Source organism: Ischnura elegans, unplaced genomic scaffold (genome assembly GCF_921293095.1).
Source record: "Ischnura elegans unplaced genomic scaffold, ioIscEleg1.1, whole genome shotgun sequence".
NCBI lineage: Eukaryota > Metazoa > Arthropoda > Insecta > Odonata > Coenagrionidae > Ischnura > Ischnura elegans.
In genome coordinates, this window is record NW_025791716.1 from 323,037 (window position 1) to 337,558 (window position 14,522).

The window sequence follows — 14,522 nt, forward strand, 5'->3', positions numbered from 1 at the left end:
TGTCATATTCATATTGTAATATTTTTTTCAAACCATTGAATAAATCGCACTGACACTAGTCACGAATAATTGCCTTAACTTTCTTATCGTTTTAAAATCGGTCCCATCAAAATCCACTGGTTTTTACTGTTTATATGAAATAATGTTGATTTTAAAAATTCAGCCTATGCTAACTATCAGGCACATAATATGGGATATTTTTCAAACTATTCCTACTGTGCCTACGAGACTCCACAATAGTCTTTGTTTTAATGTTACCTACGATTTGAAACGTCACCCGTCAAAATCCAACGATAATCATGGTTTTTAGATATAATTTTGAGTATGAAAATGGAAAAATGATATACTCAGTATCAGATTGTAACACATTTTTAAAACTGTTAACTCTGTTGCACAGACATTAATCACGAATATTTGTCTCAATTTTCTTAACGTTTTAAAACCGTCCCCATCAAAATCCACTGGTTTTTACCGTTTATATGACATAATGTTGTTATCGAAAATTCAGCCTATGCTAACTATCAGGCACATAATATGGGATATTTTTCAAACTATTCCTACTGTGCCTACGAGACTCCACAATAGTCTTTGTTTTAATGTTACCTACGATTTGAAACGTCACCCGTCAAAATCCAACGATAATCATGGTTTTTAGATATAATTTTGAGTATGAAAATGGAAAAATGATATACTCAGTATCAGATTGTAACACATTTTTAAAACTGTTAACTCTGTGTCACTGACACTAATCACGAATATTTGTCTCAATTTTCTTAACGTTTTAAAACCGTGACCATCAAAATCCACTGGTTTTTACCGTTTACATGACATAATGTTGTTATCGAAAATTCAGCCTATGCTAACTGTCAGGCACATAATGTGGGATATTTTTCAAACTATTCCTACTGTGCCTACGAGACTCCACAATAATGTTTGTTTTAATGTTACCTACGATTTGAAACGTCACGAGTCAAAATCCAACGATAATCATGGTTTTTAGAAATAATTTTGAGTATGAAGATGGAAAAATGATATACTCAGTATCAGATTGTAACACATTTTAAAACTATTAACTCTGTTGCACAGACACTAATCACGAATATTTGTCTCAATTTTCTTAACGTTTTAAAACCGTCCCCATCAAAATCCACTGGTTTTTACCGTTTATATGACATAATGTTGTTATCGAAAATTCAGCCTATGCTAACTATGCTAACTATTCAGCCTATGCTAACCTAAAATGTAGTTCTTTAAGTATGGGATTTTCCCTCGACAAAAGGTAAGTACATTACATTTACTTGAGTTATGCTTCAATGAATTGTTATCACTCCAGTCAGCAAGAGAGGTTAAACAACTCTGAAGAACCAACGACCTTCAGATACTAGCCTGTCAAGTTCCTTCTCAACCTTTCCTTTGAATGAAATAGGAACTTGCCGTGGCTCGCAAAAAATTGGTTTCACACCCTCTTTTAATGCCGATTGTATTTTCCACATTGAAATGTGATCACATAATAATGATTAGCCGATACGAAAACAAATAACCGCCACGTCATTTTCTCATACCCTCGACTAACAGCTGATTTCACAAATGAGATTTTCAATGCGTATCATATGTACATCCACGGTTTACTATGATTTTTAAAAGTAAATAAAGCGAGTATTTATAATAGCGAGTCAATATTCCGTTAAATACAGAAAAATATATGAAATATCTAATGTTTACGGAAATTGCTACCCAAGTTTTTCATACTAGGTTGGGCGGAGCTTGGCAAGACTCCCATTGCGAAAAAAAATATTACAACGCTTCATTTGGAATACGGTCTCGTTGCAATGATGACCCGCAGAATAGCATGTGCTATTTATTGCGACTCATGTACAGAATAAGAGCCCAAAAGCATTGTCTTGTGGTGGCTAGGATATAGTCTGCTGAAAGTAAGGAATTCGGCATTGTCTTGTTTCTCGTTCGGGGCCCGAACGTCGCTTGTTTTTCCCGTCAGCTGTCGGATTACCGGGGTCAAAAAAGCAGCCGTTCTCATATCACGGGATTAATACATTTTCGTTCCAATTTGTGGATTATTCGGCTATCCCGATCGATTCGACGTAACTTTCAATTTTTACGAATGACGAATTTAGGCATCATATCCCTGTGTTGTCGAGGTTATCAAAATAATGAAAGCAGTACTTCCAAGAGCAGGCACCTTTTGCGAAGTTACGTCTCCGGGAAAATTTTCGGTGGTACAAAATCTCTGTAACGAGTGTTAAATAAATGCCTTTGATGTTAACTGCAGATTACGTGTTATGATTGCATTTCTACACTGGAGTTTATTACTGATGTAGTCGAGTTATCGTGTTGCCTGTTCTACGACCGGCAAATGTGATTGCATGATATCGTTCGTTAAGAGATGATGTGTTTTTGATTAATTTCGAATTAGCTACGTCTTCTGTTCATGGGGATGGATCGGTGGTTTGAAGTGGTGTCGATATATTTTGAATGTGCAATGGAAGTTGGCGGGAATACGTGCTTTTATTATTGTCAATTTTTCAGGTTGAACTGTGATGAGCCGATCGCCGCCGACAACCTGTAAATGTACCCTTGGGAAACAGAAATGCATTTCAACTGTTGAATGGCTGTTGGGTAATTTTAAGAAAGCAAGTGACGGTCTTACGAGGAATCCTGCCCGAGTCTTAGAAGTGAAGTTTTGTTGTGATCGGTGCATTTTGAAGTTTTTCTGTGAAAGTATTAAAGAAATGCGTGTGACCGTGAAGTGAGCGGTGTGCAAGTGATTAAATGATCAAGTTTTAAATGCATGTGTACAACAGTGCTTATTATTAGTGTAGTTTAGTTGCATGTTAAGAAATATTGTGTTGCATCATACAGCCACATACTCCACAGTGGGTTCCCAGATTTGCATGTTGACACGATGACAACTTTGTGAACATTTATGGGATATTTTTCAAACTATTCATTCTGTGGCTACCAAACTCCACAAAAATGTTCGTGTAAACGTTACCTACGTTTTGAATTGTCTCCCGTCCAAATCCCTCGGTAATTATGGCTTAAACAAATAATTTTCTGTATGACACATGTAATGTTATTTTTTCACCGGCAGATTGTAACATATTAATTAAACCATAAATTCAATCGCACTGACACTCGTCACGAACAATTGCCTAATTTCTCCTATTCTTTTAAAACTTGTCCCACTAAAATCCGATGCTTCTAACGGTTTATAAGATATAATGTTTATATTGGAAAATCAACCTTTTGAAAATATCAGTCACTTGAAATAGGATATTTTTGAAATTACTAACTCTAGGGTTACGAAACTCTTCAATAACGTTTGTATAATTATTATCTACGTTTTAAAGCGTCTCCCATCAAGATCCCACGGCAACTATGGTTTTCATGAATAATTTTGAGTTTGACATTTGGAATTTCAGTTTCTCAGCCACTGAGTGTAACATATTAATTAAACCATTAATTCAATCGCACTGACACTCGTCACGAACAATTGCCTTATTTCTTCTGTTCTTTTAAAACTTGTCCCACTAAAATCCGATGCTTCTAACGGTTTGTAAGATGTAATGTTTACATTGGAAATTACACCTTTTGAAAATATCAGTCACTTGAAATAGGATATTTTTGAAATTACTAACTCTAGGGTTACAAAACTCTTTAATAACGTTTGTATAATTATTATCTACGTTTTAAAGCGTCTCCCATCAAAATCCCACGGTAACTATGGTTTTTATGAATAACATTGTGTTTGACTCTACGAATTTCATGTTGACAGACAGGGATTGCAACATATTAATTAAACCATTAATTCAATCGCACTGACACTCGTCACGAACAATTGCCTTATTTCTCCTATTCTTTTAAAACTAGTCCCATCAAAATCCGTTGGTTTTTACTGTTCATAAGATATAATGTTTATATCGGAAAATCAGCCATTGCAATATCTCGGGCACTTCTAATGGGATATATTTTAAACTAATTAATCTAAGGCTACGAAACTCGACACTTATGTATGCTTTAATATATTTTTCTTTGTCTGATACACTTTGCCATTATCTTTTATTTGTGTAGAATTCCATTTTAATCATATTATTTGAACGGCGATATGCATGCATCGCGCCAGCGTCAACTTGGCCCAAACGTTTTTCATGGCAACGAAACTCGGGAGATTAAGACGGGATTTGGAGAAATTTACTCGTGATCATCAAGTGTAATTTAACTCATTGCCGAAATCTTCCCTTTTTTTCAACCCTTGATCGTTTACTGAGATTACTGTCGTAATACCGACAAGGGTCTCCAGGTTTACGTAACGGGGGAAAACGTTTTGGGCCAAGCTAACGCCCTATGATAATTTCTTCTGGATATCGGGTGGAATAATTAAAATATTTCGATTCTGACGGCAATGATATTTTATGGGAATGGAAGGTGTGAATATGTGATAAATTTAATAGTCATCCTGAGTACATCGGTCGAGAAATGTAATTTCGAGGAGAAAAGTTTGACATAGGAGTTTTTCCGAGTGATGGCATGAAATATGAAAAAACATTAATTTTCTTTGGAACGTCAGTTAGGATATTTTTTAAAGTTGTGAATGATGAAACTCGGTGGAAATACTATTTTAATAACACTTGACGACACGTACTGATGGATGACAGACTAGTGAGTTCATGAATGGCACTGTTATTTCCAGCACCATACGTTAACAACTTGCCGTGAAGTTTATTATAAAACATTGACTTCTAATCTGTATGCGTAGACATGCTCATACATTTTTTAACTTTATTTCAGGTTCGCGTCCCCTGCTGTGGCCCCAGTTTTGCTGAGCCAGAAGTTTGCCTGTCCATGTTGGTCTCCAAGTTGGACTTGCCATCGGCTCTTGAAGCTATACAAGTTCAAGATTAACTTCGATGGGTAACCACGACAGTGTTGCTGAATGCTGACGAAGAAATTAACCTTTGCCAATATCATTTGTTTTTGTAGAATTCCATTTTAATCACATTATTTGCAACAACATATCACGGTCCAATCTCCAAATGCAAACCTGAGGTCTATCTCCCAAACTAATAAGTCGATCGTTCTGAAACTTTAAATTCACCATCTATTAGGTTATGCGAACGTTTTCATACGTCTCCTGTCAAAAAAGGAATTAAATTCTGTATTTCAAGGAAAATTTCAAATTCACTCCTGAAACGTTTTCTGTTCCCTGACATCTCCTGACATTTAAGTTAAACTATTTTATGGATCGATCCCAAACTACCCACGTTGGTAGTGCCCTTAACGGTCATCGTTTAAAACCATGTTTCATTTAAATAATTGGGTAATTTTGTCTCGTGTGGCGAAAAAAGTATTTGCTTCAAAAATGGCTTGCGCTCCCAGAAAGTAACGTCAACCTGATATTTATCTCCCAAACTAATAAGTCGATCCTTCTGGAACTCCACATTTTCATCTGTTACGGTGGAAGGAACGATCCAAACAGCTCCTGTCTGAATCCCTCTTAAATTACTGTTTTTAAACACATGTTTTTAATTTTGCAAGCGAAAAATTGGATTTTTCAAACACATCCTCTCAGATTTATCTTAAACTACTCGAACCCCAGGGACTGAATTCACCACGATTTGATACTCACATTATTGTGGACGATTTAAAACAAATTTCATCAGAATCGGTTCGTAATTGACCATTCTAGCACGAAATATAATTTTGGCGACAAAACCCATCGCGCTGAAAACGTCAAACAGAAAACTGAAGTTATTTAAGGAACTCATAAGTCGATCGTTCTGAAACTTTAAATTCACCATCTATTAGGTTATGCGAACGTTTTCATACGTCTCCTGTCAAAAAAGGAATTAAATTCTGTATTTCAAGGAAAATTTCAAATTCACTCCTGAAACGTTTTCTGTTCCCTGACATCTCCTGACATTTAAGTTAAACTATTTTATGGATCGATCCCAAACTACCCACGTTGGTAGTGCCCTTAACGGTCATCGTTTAAAACCATGTTTCATTTAAATAATTGGGTAATTATGTCTCGTGTGGCGAAAAAAGTTTTTGCTTCAAAAATGGCTTGCGCTCCCAGAAAGTAACGTCAACCTGATATTTATCTCCCAAACTAATAAGTCGATCCTTCTGGAACTCCACATTTTCATCTGTTACGGTGGAAGGAACGATCCAAACAGCTCATGTCTGAATCCCTCTTAAATTACTGTTTTTAAACACATGTTTTTAATTTTGCAAGCGAAAAATTGGATTTTTCAAACACATCCTCTCAGATTTATCTTAAACTACTCGAACCCCAGGGACTGAATTCACCACGATTTGATACTCACATTATTGTGGACGATTTAAAACAAATTTCAACCGAATCGGTTCGTAATTGACCATTCTAGCACGAAATATAATTTTGGCCACATCACGCTGAAAACGTCAAACAGAAAACTGAAGTTATTTAAGGAACTCATAAGTCGATCGTTCTGAAACTTTAAATTCACCATCTATTAGGTTATGCGAACGTTTTCATACGTCTCCTGTCAAAAAAGGAATTAAATTCTGTATTTCAAGGAAAATTTCAAATTCACTCCTGAAACGTTTTCTGTTCCCTGACATCTCCTGACATTTAAGTTAAACTATTTTATGGATCGATCCCAAACTACCCACGTTGGTAGTACCCTTAACGGTCATCGTTTAAAACCATGTTTCATTTAAATAATTGGGTAATTATGTCTCGTGTGGCGAAAAAAGTTTTTGCTTCAAAAATGGCTTGCGCTCCCAGAAAGTAACGTCAACCTGATATTTATCTCCCAAACTAATAAGTCGATCCTTCTGGAACTCCACATTTTCATCTGTTACGGTGGAAGGAACGATCCAAACAGCTCATGTCTGAATCCCTCTTAAATTACTGTTTTTAAACACATGTTTTTAATTTTGCAAGCGAAAAATTGGATTTTTCAAACACATCCTCTCAGATTTATCTTAAACTACTCGAACCCCAGGGACTGAATTCACCACGATTTGATACTCACATTATTGTGGACGATTTAAAACAAATTTCATCAGAATCGGTTCGTAATTGACCATTCTAGCACGAAATATAATTTTGGCGACAAAACCCATCGCGCTGAAAACGTCAAACAGAAAACTGAAGTTATTTAAGGAACTCATAAGTCGATCGTTCTGAAACTTTAAATTCACCATCTATTAGGTTATGCGAACGTTTTCATACGTCTCCTGTCAAAAAAGGAATTAAATTCTGTATTTCAAGGAAAATTTCAAATTCACTCCTGAAACGTTTTCTGTTCCCTGACATCTCCTGACATTTAAGTTAAACTATTTTATGGATCGATCCCAAACTACCCACGTTGGTAGTGCCCTTAACGGTCATCGTTTAAAACCATGTTTCATTTAAATAATTGGGTAATTATGTCTCGTGTGGCGAAAAAAGTTTTTGCTTCAAAAATGGCTTGCGCTCCCAGAAAGTAACGTCAACCTGATATTTATCTCCCAAACTAATAAGTCGATCCTTCTGGAACTCCACATTTTCATCTGTTACGGTGGAAGGAACGATCCAAACAGCTCATGTCTGAATCCCTCTTAAATTACTGTTTTTAAACACATGTTTTTAATTTTGCAAGCGAAAAATTGGATTTTTCAAACACATCCTCTCAGATTTATCTTAAACTACTCGAACCCCAGGGACTGAATTCACCACGATTTGATACTCACATTATTGTGGACGATTTAAAACAAATTTCAACCGAATCGGTTCGTAATTGACCATTCTAGCACGAAATATAATTTTGGCCACATCACGCTGAAAACGTCAAACAGAAAACTGAAGTTATTTAAGGAACTCATAAGTCGATCGTTCTGAAACTTTAAATTCACCATCTATTAGGTTATGCGAACGTTTTCATACGTCTCCTGTCAAAAAAGGAATTAAATTCTGTATTTCAAGGAAAATTTCAAATTCACTCCTGAAACGTTTTCTGTTCCCTGACATCTCCTGACATTTAAGTTAAACTATTTTATGGATCGATCCCAAACTACCCACGTTGGTAGTGCCCTTAACGGTCATCGTTTAAAACCATGTTTCATTTAAATAATTGGGTAATTATGTCTCGTGTGGCGAAAAAAGTTTTTGCTTCAAAAATGGCTTGCGCTCCCAGAAAGTAACGTCAACCTGATATTTATCTCCCAAACTAATAAGTCGATCCTTCTGGAACTCCACATTTTCATCTGTTACGGTGGAAGGAACGATCCAAACAGCTCATGTCTGAATCCCTCTTAAATTACTGTTTTTAAACACATGTTTTTAATTTTGCAAGCGAAAAATTGGATTTTTCAAACACATCCTCTCAGATTTATCTTAAACTACTCGAACCCCAGGGACTGAATTCACCACGATTTGATACTCACATTATTGTGGACGATTTAACACAAATTTCATCAGAATCGGTTCGTAATTGACCATTCTAGCACGAAATCTAATTTTGGCGACAAAACCCATCGCGCTGAAAATGTCAAACAGAAAACTGAAGTTATTTAAGGAACTCATAAGTCGATCGTTCTGAAACTTTAAATTCACCATCTATTAGGTTATGCGAACGTTTTCATACGTCTCCTGTCAAAAAAGGAATTAAATTCTGTATTTCAAGGAAAATTTCAAATTCACTCCTGAAACGTTTTCTGTTCCCTGACATCTCCTGACATTTAAGTTAAACTATTTTATGGATCGATCCCAAACTACCCACGTTGGTAGTGCCCTTAACGGTCATCGTTTAAAACCATGTTTCATTTAAATAATTGGGTAATTATGTCTCGTGTGGCGAAAAAAGTATTTGCTTCAAAAATGGCTTGCGCTCCCAGAAAGTAACGTCAACCTGATATTTATCTCCCAAACTAATAAGTCGATCCTTCTGAAACTCCACATTTTCATCTGTTACGGTGGAAGGAACGATCCAAACAGCTCCTGTCTGAATCCCTCTTAAATTACTGTTTTTAAACACATGTTTTTAATTTTGCAAGCGAAAAATTGGATTTTTCAAACACATCCTCTCAGATTTATCTTAAACTACTCGAACCCCAGGGACTGAATTCACCACGATTTGATACTCACATTATTGTGGACGATTTAAAACAAATTTCATCAGAATCGGTTCGTAATTGACCATTCTAGCACGAAATATAATTTTGGCCACATCACGCTGAAAACGTCAAACAGAAAACTGAAGTTATTTTAGGAACTCATAAGTCGATCGTTCTGAAACTCCACTCTCGTCTTTGTTTTAGTAAAAGGAACCTTTTAGACCTCTCAGGTCAAAATCCGTCTTCAATTACTGATTTTGCATTAATTTATTGTATCGAAACTGAAAATTTCATTTCTTATTTAACAAATCCTGAGATACGTTTTAAACCGTTTCATCCTTCGCACTTAAACTCGTCACAAACAATTCTCTTAATTTTCTTATCGTTTTAAAGCCGGTCCCACCAAAATCCATTGTTTTTTAAGGTTTCTAGGATATAATGTTGATTTTGAAAATTTAGTTTGCAAAATGCCAGGCACTTCAAATAGCATGTTTTTTAAATAAATCATTCTGAGGCTGTAACACTTCACAGTAATGTTTGTTTCTATAATATATGGATATAATAAAATAATACATGGACTCTTGTCCAAAGACCAGAGGGTGAGGTCATCATTAGCAACAATTGGGTTTTGAAATTGAAAAATTTGTGGTCTTGAGCAATCTTCGAAGGAATTGTTTTTGTAGATGATTCCGTCAGTCTATTCATACCATAATGTTAAAAAATCACTTGTTCACACTCTACTCTTGAGAAAACTTAAGAATACCGACTCGATTACTGCATTTTGTTATGACGAAAACGTAAATCAGAAAGTCACTACGACAGATCACGACAAGAATATATTGGCTGATTTCTGCTTCGCCTGTATATCGATGTCGTTGTAATAATCTCGGTGGATGCATAAAATTTTTTAAAAATTGCTTAACCCTAGATTTTTATAACCACCAGTCTGAATTATTCGTAATGTTCTCATACCCTCTACAAACAGCTGATTTCATAAATGAGCTTTTCGATGCGTATCATTATTACAGCCAAGGTTTAATATGATTTTTAAAAGTAAATAAAGCGAGTATTTATAATTACGAGTCAATATTCCGTTAAACACAGAAAAATATATGAAATGGTTATGTAAACTGCTACCCAAGTTTTTCATACTGGGAGAGGCGGAGCTTAGCAGTGGAATTCGGCAGTGTCTTGTTTCTCGTTCGGGGCCCGAACGTCGGATTACCGGGGTCAAAATAGCATCCGTTCTCATATCACGAGATTAATACGTTTTCCTTCCCATTCGTGGATTATTCGGCTATCCCGATCGATTGGACGTTAGTTTTTATTTTTACGAATGACGAATTTATCCATTATATGTCTTTTTCGTCGGGGTTATCAAACTAATGAAAGCAGTACTTCCAAGAGCAGGCACCGTCTGCTAACAGCGAAATTATGTCTCAAGAAAAAGTTTCGGCGGAGAAAATTCTCTGCAACCAGTATTAAATAAATGCCTTTGATGTTTTTCTACTGATTACGTGTTATAATTGCATGTCTACACTGGAGTTTAGTACTGATGTAGTCGAGTTCCTCGATTTGATGATTGCGTGATAGAATTGATTTAGTACCGTGACGAAGAAACTACATGTGATGCATTATATTTGGCTTCAGTTGATTGCTCTCTTTCCTATTCTCTCATCTCTGATGTTCACCATAAAACTTACAGCATGTAACGTGTTTCGTAGTCCAGAAACCCACGCCGCACCGTACCGATTTTGGAAAAAAAATTATAATGCAGTACTGGTTGCCTTCTCCTAACTTCAAACTCTAAGGCGATAATATGCTATACCGTCGAGACAGAAATGTAATTCTTATCTTTGTCAACACCATACAACGTGTGTGTACGACAATCACTTGGTTTCAGAGTTTTAATCCCACAATGTACACTAAATTCCTGTCCTAAGTTTACTCCGAAATGCCACGCCGAGCAGTCGAGATGACGGAAAAAGCCGTTTATTTAACACAAAGTGGCCACCAAGCAATGTTTTACGTGTTATTTCACATCAACACACATTCTAGAACAAGATACACAGCAATTCGGATTTTTAAATACCATGTTATTCGGGAAATCCGTGTAAAACTTTGTACTTGAGTCGTGGACGTGAAAGAGTTGTAACGGTGACGGTGAGTTGTAAAAAGTTTTGGGCCAAGCTAACGCCCTATGATAATTTCTTCTGGATATCGGGTGGAATAATTAAAAAATTTCGATTCTGACGGCAAGTATATTTTATGGGAATGGAAGGTGTGAATATGTGATAAATTTAATAGTCATCCTGAGTACATCGGTCGAGAAATGTAATTTCGAGGAGAAAAGTTTGACATAGGAGTTTTTCCGAGTGATCGCATGAAATATGAAAACACATTAATTTTCTTTGGAACGTCACTTAGGATATTATTTAAAGTTAGGAAACTTAGGATTTTATTGGAAATATTGCCTTTGCAAAATATCAGGCACTTGAAAAGGGATATTTTTGAAATTATAAATGATATTGAGTTGGAATCTAGAAATGTCATGTTGACATCCTGAGATTGTAATATATAAGTCGTGTATTCACTAATAGCATGAACTAGCTTGTGTTATTTGAGAATATGATATACCTTGTACATTGCCATGAACAGCCTTTCAAACACCTGACAAATGCTGAACGACATTTCAACTTCATTCTTGTGTTTGGTTAATGTGTGAGATTTTACAACCTGTGAAAGTTACATGTATCGTTTTAATAGTCTCTGTAATTCCATTTCAGGTCTTGGAGGATCACATCGGATCTTACATCAGGGAGAATGTCGGTTATTTTAGGAAGCTTATGACTGGAATTGCTGTGCTGTACAATCCACATTTTCGAATATATCCTCGTTTAAACTACGAACACTATCACATACAAATATTTTTTTAACTAAAACTTTTTTAAACTAAATAATTATGCACACTGAATTGCAGTGACTTATAACTTCATGCATGGTACAATTGGAGAATGTTTCATGGTATATCTTCACTTGAAGGAAGGCTCTATTGACAGGAATTCAATTTAAGTGTGAGCCGAAGGGATATCGATATATGTCAGATTTTAACTTTCTTTCAGATTCACGTCCTCTGGCATGTAGGAACGGGTCTGTCCTGATCATTTAAACCACGTCTGCTGCATGAGAAGTTTGCCTGAAAGAAAGCCTGTGGTCTCCATGTCTTATGCTGTTGGAGTTATGTCCCATGCTGTTGGAGTCCTTGGTGAATGCTGACAAGGAAATATTTCTCTATGTGACAAACCTTTGCTGATATTATTTGAAACTGTTCATTTTGGTAGCACTTAAACTGCACAAAAAAATTTGAATTAATTACCCCAACGTTCTAAACTTGTCCGATCGAAATGCCTCTTGAATTTGGTTTCCACACAATGTCTAACATTCCATCACTAATCTTACTCTAGGAACTGGGACGTGCACATATGACAGTACATTATTCGAGCTATCGACTTTGTGGCACCAAAACTCCCCACAAATATTTGATTCGATCACATCAATGTTTTTAAATCCGTCCCACCATGATACTGAGTTGAAAATTTTCACGCGAAAAATCTGACCGGTGATAACTCTTGAGCTACAGTTTTAACCATGAGTCGCATCGCTCCCAAACTCTGCACGCATGTACTACACATAATTGTGATCGTTTTAAGACATATTTCGCCGAAATCCGTCGGTAATTATCCTATATATGGCAAAATAAGGTTTTGGGTCAAAATCCCTTCACGCTATACCCCAATACATATAAAACCACGGTTATCTCTGGAACTATAAATTCAATCGCTTGGAGACACTTCACTCTTATTTCTTTTAGTTCTATAGACCTTTTAAGCGTCTCCTGTCAAAATTCGCCTTGAATTACCTAATGCTACATATTTGTCCATTATACTGAGTTGAAAAATTTCACGCGAAAAATCTGACCGTTATAACTCTTGAGCTACAGTTTTAACCATGAGTCGCATCGCTCCCAAACTCTGCACGCATGTACTACACATAATTGTGATCGTTTTAAGACATATTTCGCCGAAATCCGTCGGTAATTATCCTATATATGGCAAAATAAGGTTTTGGGTCAAAATCCCTTCACGCTATACCCCAATACATATAAAACCACGGTTATCTCTGGAACTATAAATGCAATCGCTTGGAGACACTTCACTCTTATTTCTTTTAGTTCTATAGACCTTTTAAGCGTCTCCTGTCAAAATTCGCCTTGAATTACCTAATGCTACATATTTGTCCATTATACTGAGTTGAAAAATTTCACGCGAAAAATCTGACCGTTATAACTCTTGAGCTACAGTTTTAACCATGAGTCGCATCGCTCCCAAACTCTGCACGCATGTAGTACACATAATTGTGATCGTTTTAAGACATATTTCGCCGAAATCCGTCGGTAATTATCCTATATATGGCAAAATAAGGTTTTGGGTCAAAATCCCTTCACGCTATACCCCAATACATATAAAACCACGGTTATCTCTGGAACTATAAATGCAATCGCTTGGAGACACTTCACTCTTATTTCTTTTAGTTCTATAGACCTTTTAAGCGTCTCCTGTCAAAATTCGCCTTGAATTACCTAATGCTACATATTTGTCCATTATACTGAGTTGAAAAATTTCACGCGAAAAATCTGAACGGTGATAACTCTTGAGCTACAGTTTTAACCATGAGTCGCATCGCTCCCAAACTCTGCACGCATGTAGTACACATAATTGTGATCGTTTTAAGACATATTTCGCCGAAATCCGTCGGTAATTATCCTATATATGGCAAAATAAGGTTTTGGGTCAAAATCCCTTCACGCTATACCCCAATACATATAAAACCACGGTTATCTCTGGAACTATAAATGCAATCGCTTGGAGACACTTCACTCTTATTTCTTTTAGTTCTATAGACCTTTTAAGCGTCTCCTGTCAAAATTCGCCTTGAATTACCTAATGCTACATATTTGTCCATTATACTGAGTTGAAAAATTTCACGCGAAAAATCTGAACGGTGATAACTCTTGAGCTACAGTTTTAACCACGAGTCGCATCGCTCCCAAACTCTGCACGCATGTACTACACATAATTGTGATCGTTTTAAGACATATTTCGCCGAAATCCGTCGGTAATTATCCTATATATGGCAAAATAAGGTTTTGGGTCAAAATTTCGTCGTACCATATGGTTCAAACGCAAATCTGATGATATCGTAGGATCTAATAATGCTATCGTTTTCAAACTCAATGCACTTATTTATGATAGTACTATGAAGCTTTTAGTAGCCTCACCTCAATATCCCTCCATGATTACTGATTGTAAACATACATTTTGAATTTTACAAGTGAAAAATTCCATTTCTCAACCACATACCTC

At 36.1% G+C, this 14,522-nt stretch overlaps 1 non-coding gene across 28 annotated transcripts in view; it reads left to right on the plus strand.

Moving 5' to 3' along the window:
* Positions 1-12,696, plus strand: part of LOC124173581 — a 289,573-nt gene extending 276,877 nt beyond the window's left edge. For 17 of the 28 annotated variants that reach the window (XR_006868642.1, XR_006868643.1, XR_006868628.1 and 14 more), the window contains 4 exons: positions 2,545-4,677; positions 4,807-4,929; positions 11,886-12,123; positions 12,222-12,696. This is a non-coding gene — a transcript (uncharacterized LOC124173581). The other 11 variants (XR_006868654.1, XR_006868657.1, XR_006868652.1 and 8 more) reach the window with 7 other exon arrangements.
* Positions 12,697-14,522: the final 1,826 nt, after the last annotated feature.